Consider the following 13,666-nt stretch of genomic DNA (forward strand, 5'->3'; position numbering starts at 1 on the left):
GGGACCCTCGGAGCCCACCCCCGGGACCCTCCCCAGCCCCCACCCGGGGTCCCCCAGTGTCCCCCAGTGTCCCCCAGTGTCCCCCAGTGTCCCCCGTTCCCGCTGTCCCTCACGCCAGTGTCCCCCTAACACCAACGTCCATCCTGCTCCTGCTGTCCCTCCTTCCCGCTGTCCCCAAGGACTGGTGTCCCCCAGCCTGGGGCCGGGGGGGGCGGGTACCTCCTTCTCAGCACCCGTCTGTGAGACCTCAGAGCTGGAGACCTTCTCAGGGCCCTCATGGGTGACCTCGCAGCTGGAGACCTTCTTCTCAGGGCGCTCGTGGGTGACCTCGGAGCAGAAGACCTTCTTCTCAGGGCCCTCATGGGTGACCTCGGAGCAGAAGACCTTCTTCTCAGGGCCCCTGTTCATGTTCTCTGAGCAGGAGACACACCTGGACTGCTGGGATGGAGGGCGCTCAGCCCTTCAGGAGGGGTGGGCAGGGCAGGTGAGGTGGAGGAGTCGCACTCGATGGAAAGGAGAGCTTTGACCGCACGGCCGTTACGGTTTGGGACGACGTGGTCGACAGCCTCTGGGCGAGGATTAGGGGATGGAAGAGAAAGGAGATGGCACAGTGGGTGTCCGCTACCTGTCGCCCAGCCAGGATGCCAGCGCCGATGAGTTATTCCACAGACAGTCAGCAGAAATGTCTGGATCGGTCGCCCTTGTCCTTACCAGACACCTCAACGTCCCAGGCGTCAGCTGGGAATGCCACACTGCTGTGACGAGCAGGTCGGGGAGATGCCTGGAGGTTGGTGAAGATGTCTTCTTGTCACAAGTACTCAGTGATATCCACCCTGCAGCCCGTGGGGAAGACCACGGTGAGGCAGGCTGTCCCCCTGCAGCCCACAAAGGTCCACGCTGGAGCAGATGTCCACCTGCAGCCCGGGGAGGACCCCACGCCGGAGCAGGGGGATGCGCCCTGAAGGACTCACGTTGGAGAAGTTTGTGGGGGACTGTGTGCCGTGGGTGGGACCCCGTGCTGGAGCAGGGGAAGAGTGCGAGGAGGAAGGAGCGGCAGAGCCAAGGTGGGATGAGGGGACCCTGACCCCCATTCCCCGTCCCCCTGCGCCGCTGGGGGGGAGGAGGGAGAGAATTGGGGAGTGAAGGTGTGCCCGGGAAGAAGGGAGGGGTGGGGGGAAGGTGTTTTAAGATTTGGTTCTATTCCTCATGACCCTGCTCTGGTTTGGTTGGCAATAAATTACATTCATTTCCCCAGGTCGAGTCCGTTTTGCCCGTGATGGTAATTGCTGAGCGATCTCCCTGTCCTCATCTCGACCCACGAGCCCTTCGCTATATTTTCTGTCCCCCTTCCAGCTGAGGGGGGGCAGTGACAGGGCGGCTTTGGGGGGCACCTGGGGTCCTGCCAGGGTCAGCCCACCACACACATCCTTGTCACATCCCCTGCCGTGTCCCCTGCCACATCCCCACCATGTCCCCACCGCGTCCCCAGCCGTCCCCTCCGCCGCAGGTGGCCGTCGTCCCCCAGGAGCCGGTGCTCTTCTCCCACTCCCTCCGGGGGGAGTGGAGCCAGGCGCAGCTGGTGGTGGCAGCCCACCAGGCGGGTGCCCACACCTTCATCACCCGCCTGCCCCTGGGCTATGACACAGGTCGGAGGTGTGTCCCCCTCCTCGATGTCCCTGTGTCCCTGCGGTCCCTGGTCCTGGTGTCCCCAGGTCCCTGGCACCTGGGTTCCCTTGGCCACCAGTCCTGGTGTGCCCTTGGACCCTGGTCCCCATGTCCCCTGGGTCCCCACTCCCCGCAGCCCCCTGGTCCTGGGGGGGGTCCCCAATCCCAGCGTCCTGTGGGTCCCTGGTCCCCATGTCCCCTCTGTCCCCACACCCCGGGGGTCCCCACTGACGATGCCGCCTGCCGCAGGTGGAGCAGGAGATCTTCGGAGCCGCAAGGGCCGGGTGCGCGGAGCTGCTGGTGACAGGGCAGGTGGCCCTGGCCATGCGGGCGCAGCGGGTGGCCGTGCTGGAGGGGGGACGACTGCACGAGCTGGAGTCCCCCAAGGAGCTCCTGCGCCCCGGCAGCCGCTACTGGTGCCTGCTGCAGGGCGGGGGACAAGGGGGGACAGCGGGGGACGGGGACACGGGGAAGGAGGGGGACGGACAGCGGGAGCTGGGGATGTGGACAGCAAGGGATGGGGACAGTGGGAGCCAGGATGGGGACACTAAGAGATGGGGTGGTGTCCTGGGTTCAGCTGGGATAGAGTTAATTTTTTCAGGAACCTGGGAGGTGGGGGGGGCATAGCCGGGGCAGCCGACCTGAACTAGCCAAGGAGCTATTCCATAGCATGTGCCATCATGCTCAGTATATAAATGGGGAGCGGGCCGGGGGGAGGGCGCTGGACTTTCGGTGGCGGAGCGTCGGGTTCCGGGTGGTGAGCAGTTGCACTGTGCATCACTCTTTTTTTGTATATTCTTTCATTAGTACCGTTGTTGTTGTAACCTTTTTTTTTTGTGTTGTCCCAGTAAACTGCCCTTGTCTCAACCCTCGAGGTTCCAGGTTTTTTTCTTTTCTCTCCTCCATCTCCTCCCTATCCCACCGGAGGGGGGCGGGAGGAGTGAGCGAGCGGCTGCGTGGTCCTTTGTTACCGGCTGGGCCGAAACCACGACAGTCCTTTTTGGAGCCCTACGTGGGGCAGGAAGGGTTGAGATAACGATAGATCTGGCCAGAACGTGTTGAAACAAATTTGTCATACGCATTTCTTATATTAGATAAATAGATGTTAGTCACAATGTTGATTCATTTGTTTACATGGTGGCGTTTTGTAAGTTCTTATGTGCTCTATGTATTGCCTGTAGTCACGTTTCTCACCTCTGGGAGAGTGATTGGGATTATCATTTTGCTGTACTGGGCAATGTCGACTTGTGAAATGATTACATCACTGGTCATGAGGTTAAGCTGGTATCTGTATGAGGCAGTGATATCATTTCCATACTTTGGGCACCTTCTATCGGATTTTATTGGTAATTACACTCACTCCATGGGGAAGTTAGGGGGGGATACTTCCCCCCGTCCGTTCGCCTCCCTTCTCTCCTTCCGACTAATTACAACAGCTTTTGAGAATTTTGAATATCCTTGGGATGCGCAAGCCAGTGTGCTGTTAGTGCTATGCCTCCTGAATATGTTTCAGGTCTTGTTTAGGGCTACAAAAAGGCTCTTTAAGAGTACCACCCAGAGATCTGCCCCAAAGCTGGATATTCATGGGTGGCACGGCATGTGGGAGGATATGGGCAGGTATCTAGAGAACTTCTCACCTCCAGTGGCTTGGAAGTTCACTCCCGAACAACTACAGAACCCTCATGAAGTGGTAGAACATTTGAAAGAAAAATGCTGTGGCTATTCCAAAGACGTACAACTTGCTGCACTGTGCTGGGCCCTGGCCAGTATCTACCAAACACTGCTTGATATTAGGCAGCACCCTCAGGGGGAAAAAGGGGAAAAGATGAAAAACAGGACGACAGGCACCATGGCTGCCCAAACCCCGACGACAGGCACCGTGGCTACCCCTACCCTGACCACAGACACCGTGGCTACCCCAACCCCGGCAACAGGCAGTGTGGCTACCCCAACCCCGGTGACAGATACTGCAGCTAAACCAGAGAACCAACCTGTGCCAGTATCAGTCGCCCCTGTACAGAAAAAGAAACACACAAAGAAATCAGTTCGCTTAGTGAGAGATGAAGATGAACCAGGGTCATCGCGAGAACAGGAGGAAGAGGCAGAACCTGAAATAATTACCCGATCTCTATCCCTGAGTGAGTTGCGTGACATGCGAAAAGATTTTAGCCGCCACCCAGGTGAGCACATTGTTACCTGGCTGCTCCGATGCTGGGGTAATGGGGCTAGTAGTGTGGAATTAGAGGGTAAGGAAGCCAAGCAGTTGGGATCTCTGTCTAGGGAAGGGGGCATCGACAAGGCGATTGGGAGAAAAACACAAGTCCTCAGCCTCTGGAGGCGACTTCTGTTAGCTGTAAAGGAAAGATACCCCTTCAAGGATGAAGGTACATGTCACCAAGGCAAGTGGACCACCATGGAGAGAGGTATCCAGTACCTGAGGGAATTAGCTGTGCTGGAGGTGATTTATAATGATCCAGAAAATGCGCAGTCACCCGCAGATCCAGATGAAGTCCAATGCACACAACCGATGTGGCGGAAGTTTCTACGAAGCGCGCCACCAACCTATGCCAACTCATTGGCAGTAATGTCCTGGAAAGAAGGCAATGGACAAACGGTGGATGAATTGGCTGTCCAACTCCGGCAATACGAAGGAAGTGTCTCTTCCTCCCTACGGGCCTGTGTCTCAGCTGTAGAGGAATTGTCCCGAGAGTTCCAGCAATTCAAAGTGGATGTGTCCTCCTCCCCACCTGTACAGGCCCGCATCGCAGCTATTGGGAGTAAGCACTCCTCTGCCCAAGAGAGAGGAGAGAGAAAGTACACACGACGGGCTAACCTGTGGTTTTACCTGCGTGACCATGGAGAGGACATGAGGAAGTGGGATGGAAAACCTACCTCAGTCCTGGATGCACGGGTACAGGAGTGTCGTGGTTTAACCCCAGCCAGCAACTAAACACCACGCAGCCGCTCACTCACTCCCCCCCACCCAGTGGGATGGGGGAGAAAATCGGGAAAAGAAGCAAAACCTGTGGGTTGAGATAAGAACGGTTTAATAGAACAGAGAAAGAAGAAACTAATAATGATAATGATAACACTAATAAAATGACAACAGCAATAATGAAAGGATTGGAATGTACAAATGATGCGCAGCGCAATTGCTCACCACCCGCCAACCGACACCCCGCCAGTCCCCGAGCAGCGAATCCCTGCCACCACTTCCCCGTTCCTATACTGGATGGGACGTCCCATGGTATGGAATACCCCGTTGGCCAGTTTGGGTCAGGTGCCCTGGCTGTGTCCTGTGCCAGCTTCTTGTGCCCCTCCAGCTTTCTCACTGGCTGGGCATGAGAAGCTGAAAAATCCTTGACATTAGTCTAAACACTACTGAGCAACAACTGAAAACATCAGTGTTATCAACATTCTTCGCATACTGAACTCAAAACATAGCACCGTACCAGTTACTAGGAAGACAGTTAACTCTATCCCAGCTGAAACCAGGACAAGGAGTTGCGAGAAAAAGCAACCAGAAAAGAGGATTCTTCTTGGAAAGCTGCTGCTCCAGTTTCCCGTGAGCAGTCCCCCAGATGCAGTAGATGGGCTGATGCCATTTCTGATCCTCTTGAAGGGACTTCTGATTCACGTGTGTGAAAAGTGAGTAACGGATATTCTAACCAGGATTAGAGGGGCCCTGCCTCCAGCCAGGTGGAGGAGAGGGACAACCGAGTCTACTGGACAGTGTGGATTCGATGGCCTGGCACGTCCGACCCACAGGAATATAAGGCTCTAGTAGACACTGGTGCACAATGCACCCTAATGGCATCAAGTTATAAAGGGGCAGAACCCATCTGTATCTCTGGTGTGACAGGGGGATCCCAAGAGCTAACCGTATTGGAAGCTGAAATGAGTCTAACCGGGAATGAGTGGCATAAACACCCCATTGCAACTGGCCCAGAGACCCCGTGCATCCTTGGTGTAGCTTATCTCAGGAGGGGGTATTTTAAGGACCCAAAAGGGTACCGTTGGGCCTTTGGTATAGCTGCATTGGAGACGGAGGAGATTGAACAGCTGTCTACCCTGCCTGGTCTCTCTCAAGACCCTTCGGTTGTGGGGTTGCTGAAGGTTGAAGAACAACACGTGCCAATTGCTACCACGACGGTGCACCGGCGGCAATATCGCACCAACCGAGACTCCCTGATCCCCATCCATAAGCTGATTTGCCAGTTGGAGAGCCAAGGAGTGATCAGCAAGACTCGCTCGCCTTTTAATAGTCCCATATGGCCCGTGCGGAAATCTAGTGGGGAATGGAGACTAACAGTAGATTATCGTGGGCTGAATGAAGTCACGCCACCGCTGAGCGCTGCTGTGCCAGATATGTTAGAGCTTCAATATGAACTGGAATCAAAGGCAGCTAAGTGGTATGCCACAATTGACATTGCTAATGCATTTTTCTCCATTCCTTTGGCAGCGGAGTGCAGGCCACAGTTTGCTTTCACTTGGAGGGGCGTCCAGTACACCTGGAATCGACTGCCCCAGGGGTGGAAACACAGCCCCACTATTTGCCATGGACTGATCCAGGCTGCACTGGAAAAAGGTGAAGCTCCAGAACACCTGCAATACATTGATGACATCGTTGTATGGGGCAACATGGCAGAAGAAGTTTTGGAGAAAGGGAAGAAAATAATCCAAATCCTTTTGAAGGCTGGTTTTGCCATAAAAGAAAGTAAGGTCAAGGGACCTGCACAGGAGATCCAGTTCTTAGGAGTAAAATGGCAAGACGGGCGTCGTCACATCCCTATGGAGGTGATCAACAAAATAGCAGCTATGTCCCCACCGACTAATAAAAAGGAAACACAGGCTTTCTTAGGTGTTGTGGGTTTTTGGAGAATGCATATTCCAAATTACAGTCAAATTGTAAGTCCTCTCTACCAAGTGACCCGGAAGAAGAACGATTTCAAATGGGGGCCTGAGCAATGACAAGCCTTTGAACAAATTAAGCGGGAGATTGTTCATGCAGTAGCTCTTGGGCCGGTCCGGGCGGGACAAGATGTTAAAAATGTGCTCTACAGTGCAGCTGGGGAGAATGGCCCTACCTGGAGCCTCTGGCAGAAAGCACCTGGGGAGACCCGAGGCCGACCCCTGGGGTTTTGGAGTCGGGGATACAGAGGATCCGAGGCTCGCTATACTCCAACTGAAAAAGAGATATTGGCAGCGTATGAAGGAGTTTGAGCCGCCTCAGCAGTGGTTGGTACTGAAGCACAGCTCCTCTTAGCACCCCGACTGCCAGTGCTGGGCTGGATGTTCAAAGGGAGGGTCTCCTCTACACATCATGCAACTGATGCCACGTGGAGTAAGTGGGCCGCACTGATCACACAACGAGCTCGCATAGGAAACCGCAGTCGCCCAGGAATTGTGGAAGTGATCACGGACTGGCCAGAAGGCAAAGATTTTGGAATGTCGCCAGAGGAGGAGGTGACACGGGCTGAAGAGGCCCCGCTGTATAATAAACTGCCAGAAAATGAAAGGCAATATGCCCTGTTCACTGATGGGTCCTGTCGCATTGTGGGAAAACATCGGAGGTGGAAGGCTGCTGTATGGAGTCCTACACGACTAGTCGCAGAAACTGCTGAAGGAGAAGGTGAATCGAGTCAGTTTGCAGAAGTGAAAGCCATCCAGCTAGCGTTAGACATTGCTGAAAGAGAGAAGTGGCCAGTGCTCTATCTCTATACTGACTCATGGATGGTGGCAAATGCCCTGTGGGGGTGGCTACAGCAATGGAAGCAGAGCAACTGGCAGCGCAGAGGTAAACCCATCTGGGCTGCCGCACTGTGGCAAGATATTGCTGTTCGGATAGAGAAGCTAGTGGTAAAAGTACGTCACGTAGATGCTCATGTACCCAAGAGTCGGGCCACTGAAGAACATCAAAACAACCGGCAGGCAGATCAGGCCGCCAAGATTGAAGTGTCTCAGGTGGACCTGGACTGGCAACATAGGGGTGAGCTATTTATGGCTCGGTGGGCCCATGATACCTCGGGCCATCAGGGAAGAGATGCAACATATAGATGGGCTCGTGATCGAGGGGTGGACTTGACCATGGACACTACCGTGCAGGTTATCCATGAATGTGAAACATGTGCTGCAATTAAGCAAGCCAAGCGGTTAAAACCCCTGTCGTGTGGAGGGCGATGGCTGAAATATAAACAGTGGGAGGCCTGGCAGATTGACTATATCACACTCCCACGAACCCGCCAAGGCAAGTGCCATGTGCTTACAATGGTGGAAGCAACCACTGGATGGCTGGAAACGTATCCTGTGTCCCACGCCACTGCCCAGAACACTATCCTGGGCCTTGAAGAGAAAGTTTTATGGCGACACGGCACCCCAGAAAGAATCGAGTCGGACAACGGGACTCACTTCCGAAACAACCTCATAGACGCCTGGGCCAAAGAGCATGGCATTGAGTGGGTATATCACATCCCTTATCACGCACCAGCCTCCGGAAAAATCGAACGATACAATGGACTGCTGAAAACTCCATTGAGAGCAATGGGGGGTGGAACTTTCAAACATTGGGATACACATTTAGCAAAAGCCACCTGGTTAGTTAATACTAGAGGATCTGCCAATCGGGCTGGCTCTGCCCAATCAAGACTTCCACATACTGTAGAAGGGGATAAAGTCCCTGTAGTGCGCATGAGGAGTATGTTAGGAAAGGCAGTCTGGGTTAGTCCCCCCTCAAGCAGAGACAAACCCATCCAAGGGGTTGTTTTTGCTCAGGGACCTGGGTACACCTGGTGGGTGATGCAGAAGGATGGGGAAGTTCGATGTGTACCTCAGGGAGATTTGATTTTGGGGGAGAATAGCCAGTGAATTAGGCTGTATGATATTTAACTGCTAAATAAGCTGCCAATGTATGTCATTGTATCTATAGTGTCTATATGCCATATCAAGGGTATTACTGTAAGAATTACCCAAATGAAGGATGGACTTTGAAACTGAGCCAAGTACAACAGTGATAGAACTTGAACTGGTGCCCAGCAACTTCCTCGAGATCAGCCTCTTCGACCTGCAGGCCAAGGGTGTGGGTTGCACCAAATGTACCAGCCACAAGTTCCAGAGGCAGCGTACAACAACCTAACACCTCACACCATCTCTCTTATCCTGAAGAACTGTTACAACAGATGGAGCCCCAAAGTCATGGACTAAATAAAATTGATGGACACATTGGAGGGATAGCCCATCGACTAAGGGAGTACTATTTGTGTGTGTGTGTGTGTGGGGGGGGTGTCCATATACATATATACATATAAGACAAGGAAAGTGGTAGTAGTTGATTGGAAAATGTAAGATCTGGGCATGATGTAGATGGTATAGAATAAGGGGTGGATAATGTCCTGGGTTCAGCTGGGATAGAGTTAATTTTTTCAGGAACCTGGGAGGTGGGGGGGGCATAGCCGGGGCAGCCGACCTGAACTAGCCAAGGAGCTATTCCATAGCATGTGCCATCATGCTCAGTATATAAATGGGGAGCGGGCCGGGGGGAGGGCGCTGGACTTTCGGTGGCGGAGCGTCGGGTTCCGGGTGGTGAGCAGTTGCACTGTGCATCACTCTTCTTGTATATTCTTTCATTAGTACCGTTGTTGTTGTAACTTTTTTTTGTGTTGTCCCAGTAAACTGCCCTTGTCTCAACCCTCGAGGTTCCAGGTTTTTTTCCTTTTCTCTCCTCCGTCTCCTCCCTATCCCACCGGAGGGGGGCGGGAGGAGTGAGCAAGCGGCTGCGTGGACCTTTGTTACCGGCTGGGCTGAAACCACGACAGATGGGGACACCAAGAGCAGGGATGGGGACACCACAAACCAGGAGAGAGACAGTGAGAGCAAGGATGGGGACGGCAAAAATTGTGACAAGCCACCATGACAGCTGTGACGGGGAGCAGGGGTGCCAGGCTGGGCACACTGCCATATCCCTGCTGTGTGACGGTGACCGGGCTGCCAGCAAGGCTGCTGACCAGCAGAGCTGGCCGGAGGACACAGAGGTTGAAATAAATCCTTCTGTTTGTACCCAGGATGCGTTGGGGGACGCTGGAGCTGCGGAGGGCGGGTGGGGGGAGGAAAGAGCTGCAGGCATGGGGGGTGCAGGGATAGGGGCAGCAATGGGGTGGCCGGGGTGAGGGGAGGGAGACTCTGCCCCTGTTGGGACAGAAATTTGTATGAAATAATAAAGCAGATTTTCTCCAGAGAGGAGCCAGCCAGGGTGGGGGAGCCACCCGGCCCGGCTGCGGGGTCTCAGGTACCGAAGCCACGCGCTCATGCTCCAGTTGTCACTATCACCGTGGGAAGCGCGTGGCGCTGGCCTCGGTGTGAGATGATTAATCTGCCGGCCTCCCCCTTGTGATAGCGCAGCCAACTGTCCCTTAGACCACAGAGGCTTCACTCGCTTGAGGCTGGCGCATTGTTCATGGCGATGAAGGACCTGCGCGATGGCTGCGGTGATCGGGTCAGGGCCACCCCTCCACCGCAAGCTCATGTTGCATTAAAGGGTAAAGGAATTTGGCAGAAAATAAACCCCCTTGCATTCCAGCTTATCCTCAGATGTCAGAGGGGCAGGGGCCGGTTAGGTTTCGTTTCTGAGTAACGTCCAACTCAGCGCTGTAAGTCCGGTCGCACAATGACGCATGCACTTATAGCACACTGCGCTCTCGGCTTCACCGCATTCAACGCACGAGAATTACAAGACTCAGGGAGTTTGGCTGCGTTAACGAACTATCACAGCTAGATTAGTGAGCAGCGCAGTTTATTAAAGCAACAGTACAGGTTCTTTTGGATGGCCGGTGATAAATACACCGCAAAGCACGTGCCAATGATAATACAGTCGACTACAAGCACATCCAATTATGAAAGAAAAGAGCTCTAAAGAATTCCAAGTTTCCCGGGGAAGCACTCGCTACAGCCGAGCGTTCGAATCTCACCCAATAGCCGTCCCTATGCGGAGGAAGAGAGGTTCAGCCCGTCGACTGATCCCAGAAGTCAGCGATGTCCTCCTGACTTGTCTGTGATGGTGTCTTCCCTAACAGTCTTCCTCTTTTGGGGTCTTTTTATCCTTTTTTTTTTTTTTAGGTAGAGCTTGAGTGACTCTAGTCATACATACCTTTACTTTGATTGCTATAAAGTTCTCTCGCTTTGCTTTTAAAGGTATACGCTAGAGAAAATTCAGAGCACATGCTCCATGGAGGGGTGGTTGCACCTTGGAAGTGGGTAACTTCTGCGATGGAGGTGTGGTTTTGTATTATAATGATATTATAATGAGCAAAGTTCACCCAAGGGACTTGATGTTACATGTCAGTACCCCAAAACTGGGCGCGTGATATAAATCAGAAGTAGGGCATTAGCTCGACAAAACCCCCATTATTTTACCGCCTCGCTTCAGTGGATTCAACGCAGGGACCAACCGTTGTCGTTCCGATCGTTCCGGTTCCCTACCCCTGTGATCACAGAGCCTGGCCGCGGCGTCTCCACTCCGCTCCACCCTCTGTGTTACTTCTCAGAGTCGGCACACCAAGCTCCCCTGGTGTTGCTAACATCTAAAGTTGCAGGTTATGTTCCTCAGGGAGCTACCATGGAACCAATTCTGGAGGTTGACCTTCCCTTGCGGTGGGGGGGGGTGTCATATCAATAAGTCACCTGCAGCAATCATTCCACAGCCCACCCGTTGTCTCTCTCCCAATGTCCCACGCACCCACCGAGCTGTGAACAGCTCACGATGATGTTCCCAGTCCACGTTTACCTGAACCACTCCAATTTTTTGCCGCCTGCTCTACTTGCTCCTTGCGTTGATGTTCTCCAGGGGCGTGGCTCTCGGACATCGACGTGATGGGGCTCTACCCAGGCAGCAAGGTCCTGCTGCCATAACGCAGCAGCCCAGAGAGGTCTACCTCTGCGACCATCGCTGTAGCCACCCCACAGGCCGTTGGCCACCCTCTACGAGTCAGTAGCGAGACAGAGGACTGGCCACGTTTCTCAGGCAGCAAGCTCTAGGGCCAGCTGGGTGGCTTTGACTTCTGCAGCGTCCCTCGAAAGGCGAAAGATGGAGAGAGACTTCTTACCAAGGCCTGTAGTGACAGGACAAGCGCCGTGGTTTGAAACTGGAAGAGGGGAGATCGAGATTGGACATAAGAAACGTTTCATGATGAGGGTGGGGAGGTGCTGGACCTCTTTGCCCAGAAAAGTCATGGACACCCCATCTTTGGGAGTGTTCAAGGTGAGATAGGACGAGAGGAAAAGGCCTCAAGTTGTGCCAGGGAAGGTTTAGATTGGGTAGCAGGAGAAATTTCCTCACTGAAAGGGTTGTCAAGCACTGGAACAGGCTGCCCAGGGAAGTGGTGGACTCACCATCCAGCACCTCATGTCTTTCTTGTAGTGAGGGGCCCCAAACCGCACACAGTATTCGAGGTGCGGCCTCACCAGTGCCGAGTACAGGGGGACGAGCACTTCCCTAGTCCTGCTGGCCACACCATTTCTGACACAAGCCAGGACGCTCTTGGCTACCTGGGTACAATCCGTGGGATACATCTCCGTATCTACAGTGGCCCACCGGTGCCTCTTTGGATCCCTGAAGTATCTTCACTCCCTTGAAGTATCTTACTTTCAAGTCGGGGGTCTGATGTGCCAGGCCATCGAATCCGTTTGTCCCTTTCCCCTGCCCAGCTGGGGCAGGACCCCTCGTCCTGATCAGAACATTCATCACCTGACTCCTGCAACTCCAAACCAAAACCCTTTTCACCCCAAGAGGAGCCCACGTCTCTCTCGCCCAGGCTGTGTTGCCAGCAGTAGTCACAGGTACGATCCTATGGCGGTCCAGCATGGTCCTTCCATGGAACTGGGCATGAGGGTCGACCCCACATGGATGTACGTCCACTGGATCAGGATCAGAAGGAGGAGAGGTGTCCTCAGCCCATCTACTGTGCCTGGGGAATTGCTCGACAGCAGCTGGAGCAGCAATCTTCCTGGATGGTCCCTTTTTCGCCACCGTTTTTCCCCCACAATTCTTGCCCGTGGGCTTCCAGGACCATGGGACTGCAGACCACCGCAAACACCCTCAGGTACCGGGTATGTTCCTCTCTGGTGGACCACTGACCTCGCTGGGTTACAAGATCTTCCTTGAGTAGATACTTTGCTTTCACACTCATAAGAGCCACCTCCAGAGATGATGGCTGGCTGCCCCTCTTCCGATCCATCAATCCCACAGTCCCTAGCAATGGATCCCAGCTGCTGGGCTTCCCTACCTTCTAGTTCCAGCCTGTCAGCCCCACCATCCCAGCATCGGAGCAACCAGGGAGCAAATGTCTTCACCTGGCTGACAGACACAATCGTTCCCTGTATTTCGTAGCCCGCTCAGGGATAGGGACCAGGTCGTTCTGCCTCTGCCCCCTCTCAGGGGAAGGGTCCCCTGTGTGGACTTCACTGGGACCCCTTGACTGCAAGAGCAACTATTACAGTTCAGAGTGGAGCCCCTGGTTTAGTCGCAGTGACTGTTCACATGACCTCAAACCGGGAGATGTTTGTCTCCATGCCCGTCTGCGTGGCCTCAGAGCTGGCCACCTCCACCACAGGGACGCCAATACCCAGCCAGTTCCTGAGGAAAAGCTGGCCAGTCCCCCTCAACCCCCTCTTTTCCCTTTTTATCTTTGAGTATGACATGATATGGCCTGCAACATCTCTCCTTAGTTTGGGTCATCTGCCTGGTTGTGTCCCCTCTCAGCAGCTTGCGCAACCCCCATCTATTCACTGGGGAGATGAGTGAGAAACAGAGAAGGCCTTGATGTTGTGCCAACACTGTTCACATCCATCGCTGTGTTACCAACACTGTTCTGGTCACAAATCCTAAACACCGCACCGCGCTGGACTGCAATGAAGAAAATAACTCTGTCCCAGCCAAAACCAGCACAGCCATCGACCCGAGGATGCGAGCGCAGACGAGGCACCGGCTGAGGAGACACAGCCCGACACAGGA

The sequence above is a fragment of the Harpia harpyja genome, chromosome 25, assembly GCF_026419915.1.
Source record: "Harpia harpyja isolate bHarHar1 chromosome 25, bHarHar1 primary haplotype, whole genome shotgun sequence".
Classification (NCBI taxonomy): domain Eukaryota; kingdom Metazoa; phylum Chordata; class Aves; order Accipitriformes; family Accipitridae; genus Harpia; species Harpia harpyja.